This window comes from Acyrthosiphon pisum, chromosome A1 (assembly GCF_005508785.2).
Source record: "Acyrthosiphon pisum isolate AL4f chromosome A1, pea_aphid_22Mar2018_4r6ur, whole genome shotgun sequence".
NCBI classification, from domain to species: domain Eukaryota; kingdom Metazoa; phylum Arthropoda; class Insecta; order Hemiptera; family Aphididae; genus Acyrthosiphon; species Acyrthosiphon pisum.
The window spans coordinates 148,556,161-148,565,131 of record NC_042494.1 but is presented as its reverse complement, the minus strand read 5'-3'; positions in this window follow the sequence as shown (position 1 = coordinate 148,565,131).

Here is an 8,971-nt window from a genome sequence, read left to right as displayed (position 1 = left end):
CATAGTATATAATATATATATATAAAATAACATTACGCTGGATTTATTTTCCTTTACTCCGCGCACTACGCAGAACAAACAACTGCACTGACTCACGATAGATCGGTACTCGGTAGGATAACTGATAAGTAATTTGCTTACTAACGCATACAAGTTTTCGGGGGGGGGGGGGAAGTACCTAAATAGTAAATACTAAATACGTAGGTAGGTACACTAAAAATAAAACCCATATTTCCTAAAATCATTGAGAACCGCTCACACCAAATTTAAAAACCAAGTTCATATTATGACCATATCCATATGGCTAAATCATTTACCACAAGTCTAAATTATGAACTGAGAGTCTATCTGAGACTATTTATGTGTCCCCTAGACCCTAAAACAAGACGTGTCTGCCGGCAGGACATGCAAGCGCACACCCTGCATACCCCGTGCACACGCCTATGAATTCTGTACATATTATGTACAATCACAAAAACTTGGAAATTAAAAACACTTGAGTAAAAAGCGTTCTGATAAATTTTCGTGTGGCTATAAAGTTTTATTTTTATGTCGAAAATGTGTTGTGTCGATTGTAGAAATTATGTGTTGGAACTGCGTCCCACAGAATAAATAATTAATAAAAGTCAAAAGGATCGCAGTGAATTTTTTTTTTCTTACTTTGCTCATATTTCACGCGCGTTTACATAAACGATTTCGCGGGTTGGTGGGAATTATATTACGCGTATACATATAATGTATGATATATATAGGTACACAGTTTGTCAAGTCAGGGCCATGTAATAAATTAAGCGAATAATAACGACGTCCGAAAACAGCCTATTATATACCTGTATAGTGTATATATATACTTACTGTATAGGTATAATAATAATGGCATCACATAAAAACACACATATATATAAATATATAACGTTATATTATATTTATTAGGTATATTATTGTTGGTAAATTAAAAACTTCACTAATTGGACGAAGTAGCGGTGGCTTTTTTTTTTTACGTCACGGGCGCGTGGTCGCATAATAATAATAATAATAAATTTACCTATAATACGCCCTAAGAAATTTTCAAACATTATAATATGATTAATAAACCTTGAATTTCTATCTCCGGTGTACATGATACTCAGAAGTCAGAATGGTGGGGGGGGGGGGGGTCCTAAGCTTTACGGCATGACCGTGTGTCTTTTAGTTATGGCGTGTCCTGAACTTAAATATATATAAAAAACGCTTTCCAAGCCAGGGATCGGCATGTAAACTTTTTAGATTGTTAATTTTTAGAAATGTATTAACTGATATCACACCCAAGCGGTATAACAATTTTAATCCAGAAAAATGTCAGTGTGAACAGCCCCACAAAAATTCATCTTCATTTTCATTTAGTGAGATAGATCTCCAAAACCGGAGAGCGGATTTCGTTGTTTGGGGTCTTGTTAGATTAACATTCACATTGTATTTTTTTCTAACATTCCTTCTAGGTAGGTGTTATATAAAAAATATAAGATTAAAATAATAAGAAATCCAAATATTGTTTTTATAATGTGGAGACGGTAATATAAACTAATAGATATTGAATTGATTGATTGTTTTCGCGTTTTTTAGAAATGTTAATAATGGTCCATTTCCCCTTTGTCCAAAGGTTACACACTGACGTATGACACCATCTGAGGGCACGAATCGTGGCCATTCTATCTAACTGTTTAATTAATTTAATTAACAAAATGAATTCGTTATATGTTTTAATCGCCAGCTACGGTCATTTTTCGTTCTATGTTATCAGTGGCATAATCTCAGTCGGCCTGAGTAAACTTAAAATACACGTTTATTAAATTAACAGAATGACGTCGCGGTCGAGGTAACGATTAATTTTACAATTTCAACAAATTAGCTGTTTGTTGATCATTAACAAAATTAGTTTTCGTTTTGTTTACTTTATGTAATATCGATTACAAACTACAATATATATAATATACCTCTTAACACTCATAGGTATACCATATACATATACATTTTGGCGGGTACATACACAATTCATCACTCTTGTCAAACCATTATAGGAGTATGCAACCCTCGTTGGAGGGTGCAAACAGGGTGTACTTAAAGCGCTTCCTGTTTCCGAATAAGCATCCCGGTTTTTATCAATTCAATTATTTACCCGCCAGTCATACAACACCCCAGATATATTTCACCCGATACAACTGATGGGTGCGTGTAACGGTGGCAGGACGAAAAAATAAAATATGTTACTGTATAATATTTCATAAAATATGCGCATTGTTATTTTACCATGTAAATATTGATAAGCCATTTTGTCAAATGCTCGCTCAGACTTCGGTTTCAGGTGCAGCACGATGTCAATTCACCTCATATTACCTATTGTTTTGTTTTTTATATATAACCTCTATAAAACCTTATCTGAGCACCCATAAGTCATAACCACGCTTACTTTATATTCATTTATTTAAGAAAATATCTTAAATACAATTATAATAGCTCTGCAGATGCACTTCAGTGTTAGTTTATCTCACCGAACCTTGGACACGGGTGCATATCTGTAGGACTTTTAGTTGGTGTTCTGAATGGCATGTCATATCTTAAAAAGGATATATCTGAATTGCATACTACGGTAATCGTGGGTTGTATTATATATTTATATATCATATTATACACATTGGACTTTTACTTATCGACATTTTATTTGAGCACTCAACATAAAATAAAAAATGTAGGTATTGGGTTGTTATACTCAAAAGTCAGTCTAAAGTTGGGAAAACTGGGATGGGAAATGTTACTTTGATTTTTTGATTTTGTATTTAAAATCAAAAATAATGAAAATTGTTAGTTGAATTATATTATACCAATATGACTGTTTTTATTACAACGATAAATTTCGAATAATAATTTACGCTCGCTACAGCTATAAATTATGGTATAGTCCGGTATAAGTAATGACTAATCATTGATAAATTATTCAATAACCAATACATTATTTATTATTATTATTAGTTACATATTATATTTGTATAGAAGAAAATTAGAATTTATGAAATTTGTTAATTTTTTTTAAATGTTTGCAAAATAAAAATTACATAAAAATGACCAGTATCGCAACTAATTGATACATTTTCCACTGAAGAAGCTGCGTTTTAAGACACCGGAAAACAAACTAACTCCGATGCCCTAATAAATATACTTACATTGTTTATTAAAAAAAACATTTTTTTTTCTGCTTTAACGTTCTCGATAATTACCTACGCGCAGTATAGACTATAGAGTTTCAATAGTTTAGAAAGTTAATTATACAAATGTCATTTATCTTAACATGTGTTTTAGAAACACTGGCAGCGGTGTATAATATTATGAATAATGCGTGTGCCTATATATTATTATATTGTTTACATATTGTGTACACGAAATGTAGTTTGCATATAATTTCATTTGATCGCCTTGGGATTTCCATAAGGTTTGCCTAATCAAACTTTGAATTTGTTGTGTCAGATCGAAAACTTTTATTATTTCAAAATACTCTTTCCGTCTTTTTTTTCGTACTTGTTTATCTCCTCGTCCGTCGACGATATCGTAACACACATAGGTCGAAGGTACATCGTATCATTATCATAAAAGTATATTGTGGATTTTATTTCACGATAATTCACGAACACCCGCGAGGGTTAAAGACTAAAGATACAGGGGATGTTAATAACATATTTATAGAATATTATATGTATACCGCCCACGGTTGTAAAAAAAACCTATTTTTTACGAGTCAGTGGAGTATATATAGGGCATTAGAGCTCCAACGGGTTTAATAACCGTGTGTATTTTTTTTTGTCAACACTTATTCTTTCGTAGGATTATTATACGATTTAATTTTTTACACATAAATATACTTACCAATGGTTAAAGAACACCCTTAACTCCATCCGTCATTATTCATCGCTTGACGTGCTATTATAGATAATAAACATTTTCTTTTGCAATACGATTGCGATCAGCCGGCGATATAGATAGGCAAATCGGGTACACGTCCGTAGTATTTTTTCCGAAATGTATAATTATAATATGTACCGTATGGATATGAATATAACACCATAATAATAATATGTTATTCGGGTGTTTAAATAGTTTAATGTACTATCATATTTATAACGAATTGGCAGTGACCAATGCAGACGACTTTCCGAAATCTGAATTATCAACTCTCTAAGGCGACTGATAACTGGGGCACCGGTGAAAAAATTATACATATTTTCTACACACATACTTTTATTATATTATGAACAAAAAGAAACGTCAGATACTTAAAATTTATGAAATACTGTTAGAATGTACGCGGACTTATTACATAAAGTTGGCCCTCGATTAGGTCAACGTCTGATTAAACAAAATCAATTCAATACACATATAATATAATATATAATATATAATATATATACACAAAATTCCAACAATGTTGTTAAATATTTTGAAGGTCGTATGTTTGTTCGTAATAAAATTTATACTTCACGGAAAAACTATATGCGTGAAAATATTGAAATTGTGTCGTGGACAATATTTATGGAAATGTTTTAAAAACTTATTACAATAATTTGATTATTTTGAAAACATTTTGAAAAATGATAATGTTAAAATAGTGTATAATTTACTGCGTTAGATTGACACAGTTAATACGCACTGCCAATAAACACATTATTTGGTTCAGTATCAAGAAATACATTTGAAACAATTTATAAACTGTAAATTTGTCAGTTAAGTAGTGAATCGATGTAGAAACTATATTGATGTGGAAACTTACAACTTTGAAAATTGACTTTATTAGGGAACGAGTCTACTTAGCAACAACAGCAAGGCTTGTGAATAAATAAAATTGATTTGGTTTTTGTTATTAAGTTTTGAATAATTTTTAATTGATTTTTAGATCGTTAAAACTAAAATATCTACTTAAAAAAATATTACAGTTTAATTATTCTATTTAATTATTATTTGTTTATTTTACCATCTTGTTATTGTAGGATTACTTAATGTAGGTATTTATATTTCCTTCTCGTCCACAATATATTAGATAAATTAAAGACCTGTTAAAATGTAAGAACACAATTTCGTTTCTTAAATTACGAATTTCACCATTTATTTCTTAGATTTACTCACTATACAACTACGAGTAAGTGATTTAAGCATAAATTCATATAATATCTATATTCTATATACATAAACTAAATGGTGTGGTAATGGAATTACTTTGCACTACATATTCAGTTAAAATCAGGGTGAATAATTTTCTTGTGTTGTTAAATGTTCTAGAATTGATTATTCTTTCATTAAAAGGATTAAAAATATTAAGGTTTCTTACCGATATAATCATAAGCTCAATTTTATACATTTTATTATAATATGTAGGTATATTTTTCAAATATCAAGGCGATAGGACTACGTTATAAATGATACAAACTGATATCATCATAAAATATAAATTCACGTTTATAAATTCAATGTACTATCTAATATCTTTAAATGTACACATACTAGCTGACATACCTACCAATGGTCAAGTTGTCAATATATATTTAACAAAGTTAATATTAAAAAAAAAAAACTAATATATTAAATATTCTTATAATAAATTATTGATATTTATTTATTATTCACTTCATATAAATGATGAAAAGTTAATATTTTAAATAACTAGTTTATATTAAAACTACCTTTTAATTTTGAATTTTGTATAAATATTTAAAATAATATAAAACATTTGAGAAATAAAAGCAAAAGGAATAGGTAATAAATTAATAAAAATGAGATAGCATCAGAGAATAACTACATTTTATTTATCTGGATGGGATAAAGGTTATAAGTAGTTTTTACATGAAATTTAGAGCGACGTTGTCAGATTATCGGTGATGCAATTAATTATTGTTACCTTATACCTACATAGTCTGGGTATATAATATATTGAGATTCGATATCGTGATTTACTGTTTTTGTCTAACACACGCGTGACATAGTATTTTATACGTGATTTTTGTAAAACATACCAATTGATGTAATGAAGCTATAAGAATTCTGAAAACAGATTTGAATTTGTCGTCAAGTCTTCTTGAAATTGACTTTCCCACATTTTTGAAATTATCCCCCAAATTCCTAAAAATATAATATTAAAAAAGAGTATTTAAACATTTTTGTATTTCAATTTTCGTAGAAGTTAATATTAAAAAATCAAAAATGTGGGAAAGTTGATTTCAAGTAGACTTGAAGAAAAATTCAAATCTGTTTTTAAAATTCTTATCGCTTCATTAGATCAATGGTATGTTTGTGTGTTAAACAAAAACAGAAAATCACATTATCAAATCTCCTTAAAACCGAAACCGTACTAGGTGTCTAGGTATATTATTTGTTGGAGGACGTTGGTTGTAAAATATTGACTGTTGTAATATTCTTGTATATATCCTATAGAAATTTGAAGCTTTACTGAAAAATGAGTGCTGTTAGCCGAAGGTATTTTGAATTTACCGGTACCTATACTTAACGTACAATTTGATAATGTTTTTTAATATTTATTATTTACATAAACTAGTTGCAATTGTGTATATTATATTTTTCCCCTACTTAATGAGTAAGAAATATAATTATGTACCTATTAAAATTGAATCATAATAAATACGTGATATACAGAATATAACCTATGAGTATCTGTAGTAATATGTGAAATGTTTATTTTCTGACGTTCTATACTTCTATTCAATATTTTTAAGTCTTTATTCAAATAATATTACCTACCATAGGTGTAAATTAAGAGTTGTGTAAGTATTGGTTCTTGTGCCTAGAGACACGGTGGAAATCCCGTGAAAAACAATTCGGCAATATATTTTATCATACGAAAAAATGCAAGTAAATAACGATCACAATCGCGCTTTGGGGAGGGGAGGGAAACGTTCGTAATCGCGTGCATAGCCGATGCACCTATACCCTGCAGTTCCAGGTGCATTATGCCATTATTGGTTATTGTTGTCGTACTAAACACGCATATCGACCACAGGATATCTCACCGTAGGCCACCGTGATAATAATATATTATACATACCTACCACCCGCATTATATTATCATAATAATAATAATAATAATAATAATAATAATATACTATATACGTGTAATACATATTATTATTATGCTCACGAGCAGCGCACGAGCATACCTGTTGACCGCACGGACTGCACGTGTTCTTCGAGTCGAGTTTCGCCGGAAATATCGCTCGTATTACCTCCGCAGACAAGCCTGGGTGTGGCATTTTTTATCGTTTCCGTTTTGTTAGACTGCGGGTCGAGTGGGAAATTAACGTTGGCTATAGGAACATAATATATAATATTATTTAAGAAGTAATAACTAATAAGTAATAACGCACGTGGCACGTGTATCGTCGCGGTCTGCAGGTCTGATGTTTAGCGAAACCGAATCGGGAGAAGAGGTCTTTCTGTTGTGGACAAATATTATACATTTATATTTTTAGTAGCAAACGATAAATTACGATAAATTAATTTTATTTTCACTAAAAATGTCCGTTATGGGTCCAATCTACGAATTTGTCATCAAAACGAGGCACGAAGTACGAGTACTTACTATGGCTCGGATTTATAATGATATTATGTAAATACATATTTTACTGTGTTAAACAATTTAATTTTTGAAAGTGATAAATTCGTTTCAAATGATTTGTTATAAAACCGCCATACTTATAGGATTACACACGTTTACATAATTTTCAATTAATAAGTCCATTTTTCCATATATATTTACACAATGTTGATAATATACGATTGTATGATATTATCATGCATACATTTATCGTAATCTTGTGTTTCCAAAAGTACGTGTACAAAATAATACCAGTCATGAAATCTAATTTATGGTCGATATGGGTTAAAAATATATATTATGGTGTCTTAAATAAAAATTCTGTTTTAAACTGTCTGAAATACCTATCCGTTGTGGAATAAATGTGGAATTCTTGCAGTCTGAGCTCACTCCTTTGGATATTGCAAAAATTACATTTTTACCCATTAGATACATTTGCTAAAGCAACGTTTTTTTAATCTTTTTAAATCTATTTAAAACCAAACCGTAGAGAATTTAACTTCGACGATTCGAGTATTTAATATTTATACATTGTATCTCATTGCAATCAAGATCTAAAATAAGATTTAATTATACATACATAAATTGTTCTTTTTTTTTTGATAAACTTCCATATTTTCATTTTTGTTTGTTACGTCATATAAAGCAATTTTTTGATTTCACGTATTATATTAACATTTTTTAGTTTTTTTAATAAATAATATAAATATATGAATCCGAGCCCTAAATTGAGTACACGCATTAATCCGTTATGAGAGATAATTTCTAACACGATTTTGTAGTGATATTTTTTTGGAAATCTAAAAAACTTAAGAACTTGAATGGTAATATTATAAATAGGCAAATAGATTTATACAAGGATGTGAAATAAAATATATATTATGTAGTATTGTACTCGTTGTGTAATTTAGTTTACATAAAAGAAACTTTTACAGATTAAAAGTACATATCCTACTTGAACCATTAAGTTACAGTGGTTCTAAACATCAATCGTCTATTTATAAAAAAATGTTTTGAAAACCATAAATAATAAACACAATACAATATGCATAATATGTTACCAGTTGTAAACGATTAGGTACACAACCATTTGTAAAATTAGTGTGGATGCTCCCTGAATTATCCCGTGTACCGTGGATATAATATATAGGTATAGTATATAATATTACGTGTACAATATCGTTTGGAAGGAAATTTCCGATTTAATTAAATTTTGTCTTTGTTATTGTCGCAGGCACGACTCGCGCATAAGGGCGTTGATGATATAGAAATAGTAATATCAATAGTTATTCGCTTGTATAATATTCCACAAAATATTATATTACCAGCGCCATGATGACACTG